General features: G+C 43.2%; 1 protein-coding gene and 1 long non-coding RNA gene across 5 annotated transcripts in view; one reads left to right on the forward strand and one right to left on the reverse strand.

Moving 5' to 3' along the window:
• LOC133607387 (sorbin and SH3 domain-containing protein 1) overlaps positions 1–15,000 on the forward strand; it is a 129,393-nt gene that overhangs the window by 7,255 nt on the left and 107,138 nt on the right. The gene's annotated exons all lie outside the window — the stretch shown is intronic.
• LOC133608073 (uncharacterized) overlaps positions 14,559–15,000 on the reverse strand; it is a 673-nt gene continuing 231 nt past the window's right edge. The window contains exons 2-4 of the long non-coding RNA XR_009815493.2: positions 14,909–14,974; positions 14,745–14,819; positions 14,559–14,639 (exon numbers count right to left, since the gene is read on the reverse strand). This is a non-coding gene — a long non-coding RNA (uncharacterized lncRNA). The remainder of the gene's footprint in view (positions 14,640–14,744; positions 14,820–14,908; positions 14,975–15,000) is intronic.

A 15,000-nucleotide genomic window follows, 5' to 3' on the forward strand; every position in this document is an offset into this window, starting at 1 on the left:
AGCTACTTTAAATTAATATTCTAAATTGTATTAATTAAATAAGCAATCAGATCGTTGTGCAGGATGTAGTGAAATGTCATATCAGTCAAATCTGGTGACCATGGCTGACTATAGTGTGATCTTTCATAGCGAGTGTCACCTGAGTAGTGGTGTTATGTAAGTGCACAGTAGTATAATGTGAGTACTCCCTGCTCTTATTGACACAGGCAGCGCAAATGTTTAACTCCATATTCTACAGCACAAACACAAGAGTGCATGTGACACGGACAAGTGTCAAAGATTGAAAAAACACCGCAACATAGAAAAAAAGTACTATTCATGAAATGATGGAGTTGTTATTAGTTAGATAAGCTTTATTAGCATCAGTTTTTATGAATAGAAATGAGAAATTCCCTCAGTCACAGTTTTCTCTCTCTCTCATTCGACTAGATTTTCTCATTAAGTCCAAGAGATGTGTGTAACGTGACGCTGAACAGGCTTGATAAAATATTCAACTGAAACAAATAATTAATTAAATGTGTCCAAGGACCGGCCGAAGCCAAGCTTTTTTTTTTTCTTTTTTTTTTTTTTTAAATATCCCACTAAATTGGTGGAGGTACAATAACATGTCCTTTGTGGGATCTGTTCTGTAGTGTGTTTAACATGTTGAATATAAGAGAGTGTAAAGTGTAAACATTTCCTTCGTCCCTTTAGGGGAACAAATAAAGGCATGTTCTTCTTCTCATGACCTGTTTGGAAAGGACCAGCGACGTGTGTTTACTCAAAAAGAACACGGCCTTCGCAGACTGTTTACATGTCCCCTAAAACTATTCTATTCAAGCGTGTGAGGATAAATCGATACATGTCACAGGCACCTGACAGGTGGATGACAGGATGTTCAGCATCCAAGTATTGACTCACGGGGAGAAAACGCAGACACTTGCTTTACAACATGACTTGGGTGTAGCAGTGAGTGTTTACACGGAGCGTGTGCGCACTTTGCATGATTGGTCTCCACGAGCTCAGCTTTGGGATGTTTTGTCTCACGGAGCTACTCGATTACACTTTGATTATATGCAGTTCAACACAACTATATCTTTATTTTTTATTTTTTATTTTTTACATTGTTTAAGTGCAAATTAGTGTGTGTTTGTTTACATCCTGCATCTACTATTTCCTTTTTAGGAATAAATTGCTTGTGTTGGTTATTTAGGCATGACAGAAAGGATTAGCACAATACCTCTTGGTAGGAACCCAGCACAGTTATGAATATTAATGAGGCTTTTCAAGAGTCACTCTACACCACCACCACCACCTCCCTCGCCTTGTTTTAGAGGAGCAATCGCAGCAAATCTTGGATATCCAAGCTCGGTGTCAAAGATCGATCCAACCTGTATATCATTTAAAATTAAAAGTTAAAGTTCCAATGATTGTCACACACACACTAGTTGGGGTGAAATTATCCTCTGCATTTGACCCATCCCCAAGCAGGGAGGCAATGGGTCCCATTTTTTACTCGGCCGGGGTTTGAACTCATAACCTACCGATCTCAGGGCGGACACTCTAACCACTAGACCACTGAGCTGGTTAGACAATACATTGTTTAAGACTAGAGCTGTCAAATAATGTTTTTTTTGTCAGATTAATCACATTTTGAAATTTGGATTAATCATGATTAATCTAGAGGTCGGGTGCAATGTGAGCTGGGCGGAAGCCGAGGGCAGGGCACTTGGCGGTCCGATCCTCGGCTACAGAAGCTAGCTCTTGGGACGTGGAACGTCACCTCGCTGGGGGGAAGGAGCCTGAGCTAGTGCGCGAGGTGGAGAAGTTCTGGCTAGATATAGTCGGACTCACTTCGACGCACAGCAAGGGCTCTGGAACCAGTTCTCTCGAGAAGGGCTGGACTCTCTTCCACTCTGGCGTTGCCGGCAGTGAGAGGCGACGGGCTGGGGTGGCAATTCTTGTTTCCCCCCGGCTCAGAGCCTGTACGTTGGAGTTCAACCCGGTGGACGAGAGGGTAGCTTCCCTCCGCCTTCGGGTGGGGGAACGGGTCCTGACTGTGGTTTGCGCTTACGCGCCAAACCGCAGCTCAGAGTACCCACCCTTTTTGGATTCACTCGAGGGAGTACTTGAGAGTGCTCCCCCGGGTGATTCCCTCGTTCTACTGGGGGACTTCAATGCTCATGTTGGCAGCGACAGTGAAACCTGGAGAGGCGTGATTGGGAAGAATGGCTGCCCGGATCTGAACCCGAGCGGTGTTTTGTTATTGGACTTTTGTGCCCGTCACAGATTGTCCATAACGAACACCATGTTCAAACATAAGGGTGTCCATATGTGCACTTGGCACCAGGACACCCTAGGCCGCAGTTCCATGATCGACTTTGTAGTTGTGTCATCGGATTTGCGGCCTCATGTTTTGGACACTCGGGTGAAGAGAGGGGCGGAGCTTTCTACCGATCACCACCTGGTGGTGAGTTGGCTGCGATGGTGGGGGAGGATGCCGGACAGACCTGGCAGGCCCAAACGCATTGTGAGGGTTTGCTGGGAACGTCTGGCAGAGTCTCCTGTCAGAGAGAGTTTCAATTCCCACCTCCGGAAGAACTTTGAACATGTCACGAGGGAGGTGCTGGACATTGAGTCCGAATGGACCATGTTCTGCGCCTCTATTGTCGAGGAGGCTGATTGGAGCTGTGGCCGCAAGGTAGTTGGTGCTTGTCGTGGCGGTAATCCTAGAACCCGTTGGTGGACACCGGCGGTGAGGGATGCCGTCAAGCTGAAGAAGGAGTCCTATCGGGTTCTTTTGGCTCATAGGACTCCTGAGGCAGCGGACAAGTACCGACAGGCCAAGCGGTGTGCGGCTTCAGCGGTCGCAGAGGCAAAAACTCGGACATGGGAGGAGTTCGGTGAGGCCATAGAAAACGACTTCCGGACGGCTTCGAAGCAATTCTGGACCACCATCCGCCGCCTCAGGAAGGGGAAGCAGTGCACTATCAACACCGTGTAGGGCGAGGATGGTGTTCTGCTGACCTCGACTGCGGATGTTGTGGATCGGTGGAGGGAATACTTCGAAGACCTCCTCAATCCCACCAACACGTCTTCCTATGAGGAAGCAGTGCCTGGGGAGTCTGTGGTGGGCTCTCCTATTTCTGGGGCTGAGGTTGCTGAGGTAGTTAAAAAGCTCCTCGGTGGCAAGGCCCCGGGGGTAGATGAGATCCGCCCGGAGTTCCTTAAGGCTCTGGATGCTGTGGGGCTGTCTTGGTTGACAAGACTCTGCAGCATCGCGTGGACATCGGGGGCGGTACCACTGGATTGGCAGACCGGGGTGGTGGTTCCTCTCTTTAAGAAGGGGAACCGGAGGGTGTGTTCTAACTATCGTGGGATCACACTCCTCAGCCTTCCCGGTAAGTTCTATTCAGGTGTACTGGAGAGGAGGCTACGCCGGATAGTCGAACCTCGGATTCAGGAGGAACAGTGTGGTTTTCGTCCTGGTCGTGGAACTGTGGACCAGCTCTATACTCTCGGCAGGGTCCTTGAGGGTGCATGGGAGTTTGCCCAACCAGTCTACATGTGTTTTGTAGACTTGGAGAAGGCATTCGACCGTGTCCCTCGGGAAGTCCTGTGGGGAGTGCTCAGAGAGTACGGGGTATCGGACTGTCTGATTGTGGCAGTCCGCTCCCTGTATGATCAGTGCCAGAGCTTGGTCCGCATGGCCGGTAGTAAGTCGGACACGTTTCCAGTGAGGGTTGGACTCCGCCAAGGCTGCCCTTTGTCACCGATTCTGTTCATAACTTTTATGGACAGAATTTCTAGGCGCAGTCAAGGCGTTGAGGGGATCTGGTTTGGTGGCTGCAGGATTAGGTCTCTGCTTTTTGCAGATGATGTGGTCCTGATGGCTTCATCTGGCCAGGATCTTCAGCTCTCACTGGATCGGTTCGCAGCTGAGTGTGAAGCGACTGGGATGAGAATCAGCACCTCCAAGTCCGAGTCCATGGTTCTCGCCCGGAAAAGGGTGGAGTGCCATCTCCGGGTTGGGGAGGAGATCTTGCCCCAAGTGGAGCAGTTCAAGTACCTCGGAGTCTTGTTCACGAGTGAGGGAAGAGTGGATCGTGAGATCGACAGGCGGATCGGTGCGGCGTCTTCAGTAATGCAGACGCTGTATCGATCCGTTGTGGTGAAGAAGGAGCTGAGCCGGAAGGCAAAGCTCTCAATTTACCGGTCGATCTATGTTCCCATCTTCACCTATGGTCATGAGCTTTGGGTTATGACCGAAAGGACAAGATCACGGGTACAAGCGGCCGAAATGAGTTTCCTCCGCCGGGTGGCGGGGCTCTCCCTTAGAGATAGGGTGAGAAGCTCTGCCATCCGGGAGGAGCTCAAAGTAAAGCCGCTGCTCCTCCACATCGAGAGGAGCCAGATGAGGTGGTTCGGGCATCTGGTCAGGATGCCACCCGAACGCCTCCCTAGGGAGGTGTTTAGGGCACGTCCGACCGGTAGGAGGCCGCGGGGAAGACCCAGGACACGTTGGGAAGACTATGTCTCCCGGCTGGCCTGGGAACGCCTCGGGGTCCCACGGGAAGAGCTGGACGAAGTGGCTGGGGAGAGGGAAGTCTGGGCTTCCCTGCTTAGGTCCCCGCGACCCGACCTCGGATAAGCGGAAGAAGATGGATGGATGGATGGATGGATGATTAATCTCAGGCGTGCACTTGCATAGTTGAAATTAACTTGGGAACTTTTTACTTGAATGCTTGTCATTTATTTGGCCAAAACTTGGTAACAGTTTTGTCTAAAGTTCTTTCAGGCTGTATTTTGGAATGATATTTGCCAGCGCACACTAGTCGAAGTCTCCTCACTCATTTTCTGTACTGACGTACGCATTGATCTGATCACTGACCGTTTAGTATGGTAAAAGAGCTTGTGCACTTAAAATAAATGATTGATTGATTAATGGGATAATGTTTTGTTCACTTGTCAGCGATATTAAGGACATGATGGCCCCGTTTACACTGCACACCGAGTCTAATTTTTCATTCGGTGAAGTGACACCGATTGGATATGTTTTGCCAGTCTAAACGCTCCAAAGTGCTTCAAATCTGATCTTTTCGCATCAGGAGGTTTTCCGAATCCGATTGGAATTTGATCTTTTCAAATGTGTCTTCAGTCTAAACGCAAATGTGAACTCAATGCGACCGGATGGCAACTTTTACTTAATCTTTGAGCGAGCTACGACATTCGTGTGCGCAGGGAAATACCCAGCTCGCCAGCGGAAGTAAAAACGTCATCACAATATCCGGTTTCAGGTGAGCCAAGTATTGTTTTGTTGGCCGAATTTTTGGTACATCACTAGAGAACAGAACAGTATTGTGATCAGTACATCACAATGATAGGGTATATATGATATATATATATATATATATATATATATATATATATATATATATATATATATACTGTATATATACAAAAAAAGTATAATCACATATACTGTATATTGATTCTGAAGAAATGGCGATTGTTGAAGGACTAGCAATGACAAGTAGGTTGTGGCGTATTTGCTCACATGTTACGTATATTGCATAAGTTGTTTAATAATACCTGGGATTTATATAGCGCTTTTCTAAGTACCCAAAGTCGCTTTACATGTAGAACCCATCATTCATTCACACCTGGTGGTGGTAAGCTACTTTCATAGCCACAGCTGCCCTGGGGTAGACTGACGGAAGCGTGGCTGCAATTTGCGCCAACGGCCCCTCCGACCACCACCACCATCATTCATCATTCAATTCACCGGTGTGAGTGGCACCGGGGGCAAAGGGTGAAGTGTCCCGCCCAAGGACACAACGGCAGCGATTTTTGGATGGTAAGAGGCGGGGAGCGAACCTGCAACCCTCAGGTTTCTGGCACGGTTGCTCTACCCACTACGCCATGCCGCCCCAAAGTACGTAAGTGAGTTAAATATTTAAAGCCACGCTGATGTCCGTATTTCCTCTACCCACAGCCATAAAAAGATTAAAACCTTCCAAAGTATATTACACTATATATATCCATTCATACAACATATTACTTTGATTAAATTTCGCGCAAAAAAAAAATGTCTGTCGACTTTTTTTATTTTTTTTATTTTGCAGTAGCGACTTCCTTGTTCATTTAGGGAATTTGGTCAACTTCCTTTGTTTTGACTTTATTGAATTGCGCATGCAAGAGACAGCGAGGCCACATTGGGACCTGTGCGAGTTTGTACCGGAGTCTGACAAACATCCCTTTTTACTGGTAATCTAAACAGTCAGCTGAAAAAAATTTCGTCCACTTAGTCGTGCAGTGTAAACATAGTCTGTCATATTGCACCCTCTTCCTGGTCTGACCATGTAAGCTACACTCCTCTAATGCACACACAAACATTTAAAATTTACCTATTTTGATTATTTTAAGCATCATTTCAAAAAATGCATCTCAACTCTCATGATCCTCACAAAGAAACAAGGTGGGTGGGCGAGGAGGAAAAAGCAATCTTTTCGTGTCATCCTTGCCACTTGCCTCCAGGTGCTAAGTGTCATGTTCTGTGGTCTGGATTATGTTTTGTTATTTTTCTGCTAGTTTTTGACTCCATAGTTCCTGTTTTTGTGCACCCTGGTTTGTTTTAGTTTCCATGACAACTCATTAGTTTCACCTGCCTCATTTGTTTGGACTCACGCACCTGTTGTTAATCATGACATTATTATTTAAGCCTGTAGTTGCCAGGTAGTCGGCCTGGCGACATTGCTCATTTCATGCTCTGTACTGATTCTCTTCATGCCATAGTTACTGACGATCAATTCTTATTCATAGTTCATGCTGCTCTGCTCACGTCACCGTAAGTGTTTTTGTTTATAACCATAGTTCAGGCTATGTGTTTACGTTTTTGTTTCCTTCGCCAAGTTTTGTGCCTTCGCTGTGAGCGCCTTTTGTTTGTACCCTTTTGGAGCTTTTGAGTTAAGATTAAGTCATGTTTTTACCTGCAAGCCTTGTCCGGTCAAATCCGTTTGCGTCTCGGGAAAGCAATCCTCGCAGTAAGCTGCGAAATATTCCACACCTTGACACTAAGTGGCTGTCAAAGTGTACCAACTTGTCGGAATACCTACTCGGACTTCTTCTGTCCAGGTGAGATGCATGATTTATGATTTAGAATAAACTTACAGGGAGGAAGCAGCAGACCACTCGATGATGTAAACATAGGGACTCACAAAAGTGTGTCTGCATTAGCGATTATAGTCACCACATCACTAATACTTGGTTAATATTCAAATCACAAAATGTAAATGGAGTTGTAGAGGTTTCCCTCTTGTGGTGGGTTCTCCTGAGGCCAATAGATCTGTCTGAGCCCGGTGTACAGGGTTGAGCAAGTTTTATTGACATCCACACAACTCTGGATTGCTTTCCAGCAATATCTCTGAGACTTTCCAGTCCGGCGTGTCTCTGTTCTGTCTCTGTGCGTGTGTCTCGCTCTGCTCTCCAGCATGTGTCTCTCTCTCGCTCCAACTCCCAACCACGTGTCTTGGTCCGGCTGCTGCTAATAAAGGCGACAGGTGATTAGATAACCAGCTCCTGCTGGGCAATCTACTCACCTGCCGCTGGCTTCGAATCCGGTCCTTACACACCCTGCTTCGCGGCAGGCCCGCAGACCACGCCCCCCTCCACAGGAGTATTGTTGGCGGTTTATGAATGGTGATGTATTGTATTTTATGGGCAAAATAGAGGAGCTCTCATTGGCTCCGCTGAAAGCAGACTTTTAATTATTTTTATGTACAAGATAAAATGCATTAAAAAAAATCCATCCGTTGTCATGTCTTTCATAACGATTGTAAACGATAGGCATAATTCCCTTTTAGTAAGGTTGCATTTTCTGGTTGGATTGTCCATTACTTGCTGCTATGTGAGCAATATGCTAAATAAAAGTGTAATCATCCTTGAGGAACGGAGCAACAGTATTCATTGCAATAGTGCATGATAGGTTCATGGACATGTTCTTTGTGCTACATTTGTTGTCTCAGTAGTAGAAGGCGGATGTTGAGGACAAACACTAGGTTTGTGTTTTCAATGTATGTAAATGTTACAAGTTACTTAGCAACCACTTCTCCCTGGGTTGAAGTGGCGAGTGAAGTGTGGCGCTTCGGCTTTTCAAGGCTGGTCGCGTAAAGAAGCCCGCCCCATCACAGCCACATAAACAAGGCAGCCAAAATACAATTAATACTTTGATGATGGAATTGGCGCCACACCCCCCGCCCATCTGCTCTGCTCTGTTACATGTCAACAGCTGATGGAAAACAACAATGTCAGTGCAGCTGCTGGTGTATAGTTCAAAAAGAGCGAGCTTGTGACTCATCATCACAGAATGATCAAGTGTGAGTGATGCGCTCCAGATGAATAACTCACACAATGAAAAATGGGCCAGCATCAATTGCTTTTTCTGTACTCGCCTATATAAAGTCTAACCATAGCAACTCTAAACTGGGGTGCTGCGATACAGACCACACTGTATTTCTAGCGTTCTAATGCAGTGGAACCTCTAAGGTTGAACACAATCTGTTACTGGATGGATTTTTTTTCCAGCTTAATGATTTTTTTTACAAGGTAAAAAGACCTAACAACATTTTTTAGTATTTGTTAATATACCCATGTTGGCACCTGAATACACCTGTACACCTTGCTGCTCTTCAGGTACACATTGTGTTGTGTTTTGTTGGTTACATTTTCAAGTACAGTCTCTAGTGGTTAGAGTGTCCGCCCTGAGATCGGTAGATTGTGAGTTCAAACCCCGGCCGAGTCATACCAAAGACTATAAAAATGGGACCCATTACCTCCCTGCTTGACACTCAGCATCAAGGGTTGGAATTGGGGGTTAAATCACCAAAAATGATTCCCGGAAGCGACCACCACTGCTGCTCACTGCTCCCCTCACCTCCCAGGGGGTGATCAAGGGTGATGGGTCAAATGCAGAGAATAATTTTGCCACACCTCATGTGTGTGTGACAATCATTGGTACTTTAACTTTAACTTTAAAGCTAACACCCGCTCGCTCCTCCCCCTCTAAATCTTGCATAGCACCTCAAATACAACATACATCATAACCCTGTGGTTATACGGACCTTAAAAGGGGAACTGCACTTTTTTTGGAATTTTGCCTATAATTCACAATCTTTATGAGAGACAAGAACACATATGTTTTTTTTAACGTTTATTATAACTCTAATAAATGTAAAATGAAGTCCGGTTACAATGGAGTTAATGGGAGGTCCTCTATTCCGCCCATAAATAACCAGCCAAAAAGCACCAACAATACTCCATTTACATTTTGTGACCCTAATATTAACCAAGTATTAGTGATATTGTTATTATAAGCGCTAACGCAAACAAACTATTGATAGTGACACCGTGATCACAGAGAGCTAACTAGCTCGTGCTGCTATTTTGACATCATCTGTTGTGAGCTGCTTTCTCACCTCAGAACTTGTTAAAGTTTATTGTAGATCATGGGTGCCCACACTTTTTCAGCAGGCGAGCTACTTTTTAAGTGACCAAAACATCTTCTTTCGGTTTTTATGAATTTATGTTATGTTTATAAACTCAGGAAATATGTCCCTGGACACATGAGGACTTTGAATATGATCCTGTAACTACAAATTTGTGGTATCATCCAAAACTAATGTAAAGTATCAAACTATAGAAGAATAAGTGATTATTACATTTTAACAGAAGTGTAGACATAACATGTGAAAAAAGTAAATAAGCAGATATTAACAGTAAATGAACAAGTAGATTAATAATCAATTTTCTACCACTTGTCCTTAATAGTTTTGACAAAATATTTAAATGATAAATGACACAATATGTTACTGCATATGTCAGCAGACTAAATTAGGAGTCTTTGTTTGCTTGCTTACTACTAAAAGACAAATTGTCTTGTATGTTCACTATTTTATTTAAAGACAAACTTGCAATAAGAAACATATGTTTAATGTACTCTAAGATTTTTTGTTAAAATAAAGCCAATAATGCCATTTTTTGTGCTCTCCTTTATTTAGAAAAGTACCGAACAGTATCAAAATAATTTATATATACATATATATATATATATATATATATATATATATATATATATATATATATATATATATATATATATATACATACATATATATATATATGTATATATATGTATGTATATATATATATATATATATATATATATATATATATATATATATATATATATATATATATATATATATAGATCAGCATTTAATATAAAATCGACAACACTTTCCTTCCTTCTTTAATTACTATTGTTTGCTGGCAACAAAAAAAGCTAAATAGTTGACAAGGGTCTGTAGCGCTCCACCCCGACTATTAGTTAGAAAAGCAGGGCTGTTAGGCTAAGGCTGAGTAAATAATGAAAACTAAATAGGATCAAGCCATCGCATTCATAAAATCTTAACTCTACAAGAAAGTGTTTTAACCTTTTTAACATTTGTAATACTTACACCCAACTCTCCACCTGCACCAAAGTGCCTGTCACCGAATCTGACTGCGGATTGGTCAACTGCTGCCTGCTATCAATCATTGTCATATTGGCAAGAAACTGCAAAGTCGAAGAGCCAATTAATGAGCCTGTGGGCTGTGTAAAACAGTGGTTCTAAAACGCTTTTCACCAAGTACCACATCAGAAAACACTTGGCTCTCCAACTAATGACCAACATTAAAATACATAGCGTAGTAGGCCGAGGCATTCATTTTATTTAATCCATCCATCCATTTTCTACCGCTTATTCCCTTCGGGGTTGTGGGTGGTGCTGGAGCCTATCTCAGCTACAATTGGGCGGAAAGCGGGGTACACCCTGGACAAGTTGCCACCTCATCGTAGGGCCAACACAGATAGACAGACAACATTCACACTCACATTCACACACTAGGGCCAATTTAGTGTTGTCAAACAACCTATCCCCAGGTGCATGTCTTTGGAGTTTTATTTAGTTTTTTATTTATAAGTACATTTAATATGTTTGGCCACTGTAACATTACACACAGTTTGAACAGTAAAAATTTGTTTGAAAAAAATAAAATAAAACACTGTACTTTAATCAAAGTGATTCTTTTGATGTACCATGATGGTGCCGTCACTGGTCTATACTGATCTGCTTCAACCTGAGCGAACATTTTCAATAAATCAAAGTTTGTGTATATAGCGCTAAATCACGAGTGTCTCAAAGGGCTGCACAAGCCACAACTACATCCTCGGCTCAGATCCCACATCAGGGCAAGAAAAAACTCAACCCAATGGGATTACAATGAGAAACCTGGGAGGGCACTGCAGATGTGGGGAACTTCCCTTGGGCGACCAGTGCAATGGGCGTCGAGTGGATCTAGTTCATAGGGTGAGAGTCCAGTCCATAGTGGATCTAGTTAATAGTGTGAGAGTCCAGTCCATAGTGGATCGAGTGTGAGAGTCCAGTCCATAGTGGATCTAGTTCATAGTGTGAGAGTCCAGTCCATAGTGGATATAGTTCATAGTGTGAGAGTCCAGTCCATAGTGGGGCCAGCCGGGGAACATCTTGTTTGGAGACAAGTCAGCAGCGCAGAGACGTCCTCAATTGATGCACAGATGAGTGGTCCATCCTGGGTCGCGACTTTAAACAGCTAGCGCAACAGCAGAAAAGAGACGGCAGATCAACTGGTCTAAAAGGGGGGTCTATTTTCCGCTTCATGCTAGTGTTTGACTTGTCTCAAATGATAGTGTAACACTGTTATTGTAAGAAGTGCAGAGGACTAGAATTGCCTTTTGAAAAAGTTCAGGGGGACATCTGCAACGCGCCCCCAAATACATCCTGGACATGTTTGTCACTGCCGAAGAACTGATATTGATTGAATTGTGTGATGTGTCTCGATGTGATGAAATAAGTCAGACTCGGCGCGCATTCCTAAAATAGACAGACGGAGACCCAGTGGAGTCCCACTGTAAGCTCATTTCACACGAGGATAACTTGATAGTGCTTAAAATTGCTGGATTATCACATTGCTGTTTATATTCACGTTTAGCTGCCATATCCTATGACTCAATTATCAAGTAGGCCTGTCACACCAAGTGCACCCAGAGTTATATTTGGGAACGCACTCACAGCTTCCACGCCACGCGTCAGTCAAAACATCCAGCCGAAACTCTTCAAGCACTCTCAGACAAATATTGGATTTGTCATTGCCACTCAGCTAATGTCCAGTGCACGCTATGAGCTAAGCCACAAGGAATCTGTGCACAGCTGAGCTTGTTAACTAGCGACGCCATCAAACAACATTCTCAGCATTGCTACACTTTTCCATCCCATCTCCCTTTTGTTGACGTTTGCCATGCTCTTCCTGCTTTATAAAAACAGTAAAACCCTCCATCTTAACGTTGACAACAAGTGACAACATACTTTGGCCCCACTTACACTGCACACCAAAACTGATTTCTTTGCACTCAACTGTCACAGATCAGATGTATAAAGTGCTTCAAATCTGATTTTGTCACATCAGATTTAGGCCACATCATGAGGTAGACTAAATTGGATTAGAATCTAATCTTTTCAAATGTCACTTCAGTCTAAACCCCCGTGCACCTTTCGTGTGCACGGGGAAAGACGCAGCCCGCCAGGGGAAGTGGATACGTCATCAAAACATCCGTTTTTTAGTGAGCAAAGTTTTTTTTCCGCGACCAAATTTTTGATGCATCACTACAGTAGTCAATAGTGCGCAAATAATAGGCAATATTGAACATTTTAATATATATTTTAATTCCGAAGTTATAGCGATTTTGAAGGACTGCTTACATGTTACGCACAATGCGTAAGTTGTTTACGCAAGTGAGTTGAAAATTAAGCTAACGTACTGCAGCTTAACGCTGATCTCCATGCATCCTCTACTTAACAGCCATTAACAAATTACTAACCCCAAAACCAGTGAAGTTGTGTAAATCGTAAATAAAAACAGAATACAATGATTTGCAAATCATTTTCAACTTACAGTATATTCAATTGACTGGACTGCAAAACAAGATACTTAACGTTCAAACTGGAAAACTTTTTTATTTTTTGCAAATATTAGCTCATTTGGAATTTGATGCCTGCAACATGTTTCAAAAAAGCTGAGAAAGTTGAGGAACGCTCATCAAACACTTGTTCGGAACATCCCACAGGTGAACAGACTAATTTGGTAACAGGTGGGTGCCATGACCTGTCTCACATTGAAAATGTGTGGCGCAATATGAAGCCTAAAATACTGTTGAACAACTTAAGCTGTACATCAAGCAAGAATGGGAAATAATTCCAGCTGAAAAGCTTGAAAAATTGGTCTCCTCAGTTCCCAAACGTTTACTGAGTGTTGTTAAAAGGAAAGGTCATGTAACACAGTGGTAAAAATGCCCCTGTGCCAACTTTTTTGCAATGTGTTGCTGACATTACATTTTAAGTTAATGATTATTTGCAAAAAAAAATTACATTTCTCTGTTTGAACGTTAAATATCTTGTCTCTGCAGTCTATTCAATTGAATATAAGTTGAAAAGGATTTGCAAATCATTGTATTCTGTTTTTATTTACGATTTTGGGTTTTGTAGAACTTTCCCAAAAATATTACATTATATATATCCATTCATAAATTATATTACTTTATTAAGTTAAATTATCAATGATTGTCACACACACACGAGGAGTGGCGAAATTATTCTCTGCATTTGACCCATCACCCTTGATCACCCCCTGGGAGGTCCCAGGTAACACGTGAACGTTATGTGAACGTTAGGAGAACGTAGTGGCATTGTTATGGGAACGTTAGTTTGTAACGTTCAAAGAACGTGAGGTTGTGGAGTTCTTGCTTGGTTAGCAGAACGTTAGCCATTAACGTTTGGCAAGAACGTTTAGGGAACTGTTTAGGAACATGCTATTTTCGTCTGTTTTTGTGCTATATTGTCAGGACTAACACTCAAACAGAAAATTCAACAATAATTCTTTATTAGTGATAATTATAATACAATAGAAATGGAATGCTGTGGTATTTACGTCTGTTTTTGTGCTATATTGTCAGGACTATAACACTCAAACAGAAAATTCAACAATAATTCTTTATTAGTGATAATTATAATACAATAGAAATGGAATGCAGTGGTATTTACGTCTGTTTTTGTGCTATATTGTCAGGACTGACACTCAAAACAGAAAATTAAACAATAATTCTTTATTAGTGATAATTATAATACAATAGAAATGGAAGTTCTGCCATCCGGGAGGAGCTCAAAGTAAAGCCGCTGCTCCTCCACATCGAGAGGAGCCAGATGAGGTGGTTCAGGCATCTGGTCAGGATGCCACCCGAACGCCTCCCTAGGGAGGTGTTTAGGGCACGTCCGACCGCGGGGAAGACCCAGGACACGTTGGGAAGACTATGTCTCCCGGCTGGCCTGGGAACGCCTCGGGGTCCCACAGGAAGAGCTGGACGAAGTTGCTGGGGAGAGGGAAGTCTGGGCTTCCCTGCTTAGGCTGCTGCCCCCGCGACCTGACCTCGGATAAGCGGAAGAAGATGGATGGATGGATGAAATAGAAATGGAATGCTGTGGCCTTGGTCGTGCGCGTCAGTGTACTCCTGCCCCTTCTTGTTGGTTCTCTTCCTGGGAGTAAATAATTATAGATATTCACAAATACAACAAAGACAGCCCTGGAATGTAGATGAATTGAATTCAATTAAAACATGGCATAATTTACTCCTTGTTTACCTGCTCAATGCTCACTGGTCTCACTAGCGTTTGCTTGGTTCTTTTCCCTTTCCCTGTTTTCTTCTTCTTCACTTCCTGCAAGTATTTATAATTGCAAATTCAACACAGAACTGGAATCTTTATGAATTGAATTAAAACATTGGCATAATTACTTTATCATTTACCTGGTCACTCATCTCACTGTCCCTTTTCTTTGTACACTTCCCTTTGCCCTTCTTCGCCGTCGCTTCCTGCAAGTGTTTATAATTGCAAATTC

This window comes from Nerophis lumbriciformis, linkage group LG02, assembly GCF_033978685.3.
Source record: "Nerophis lumbriciformis linkage group LG02, RoL_Nlum_v2.1, whole genome shotgun sequence".
Classification (NCBI taxonomy): Eukaryota; Metazoa; Chordata; class Actinopteri; order Syngnathiformes; family Syngnathidae; genus Nerophis; species Nerophis lumbriciformis.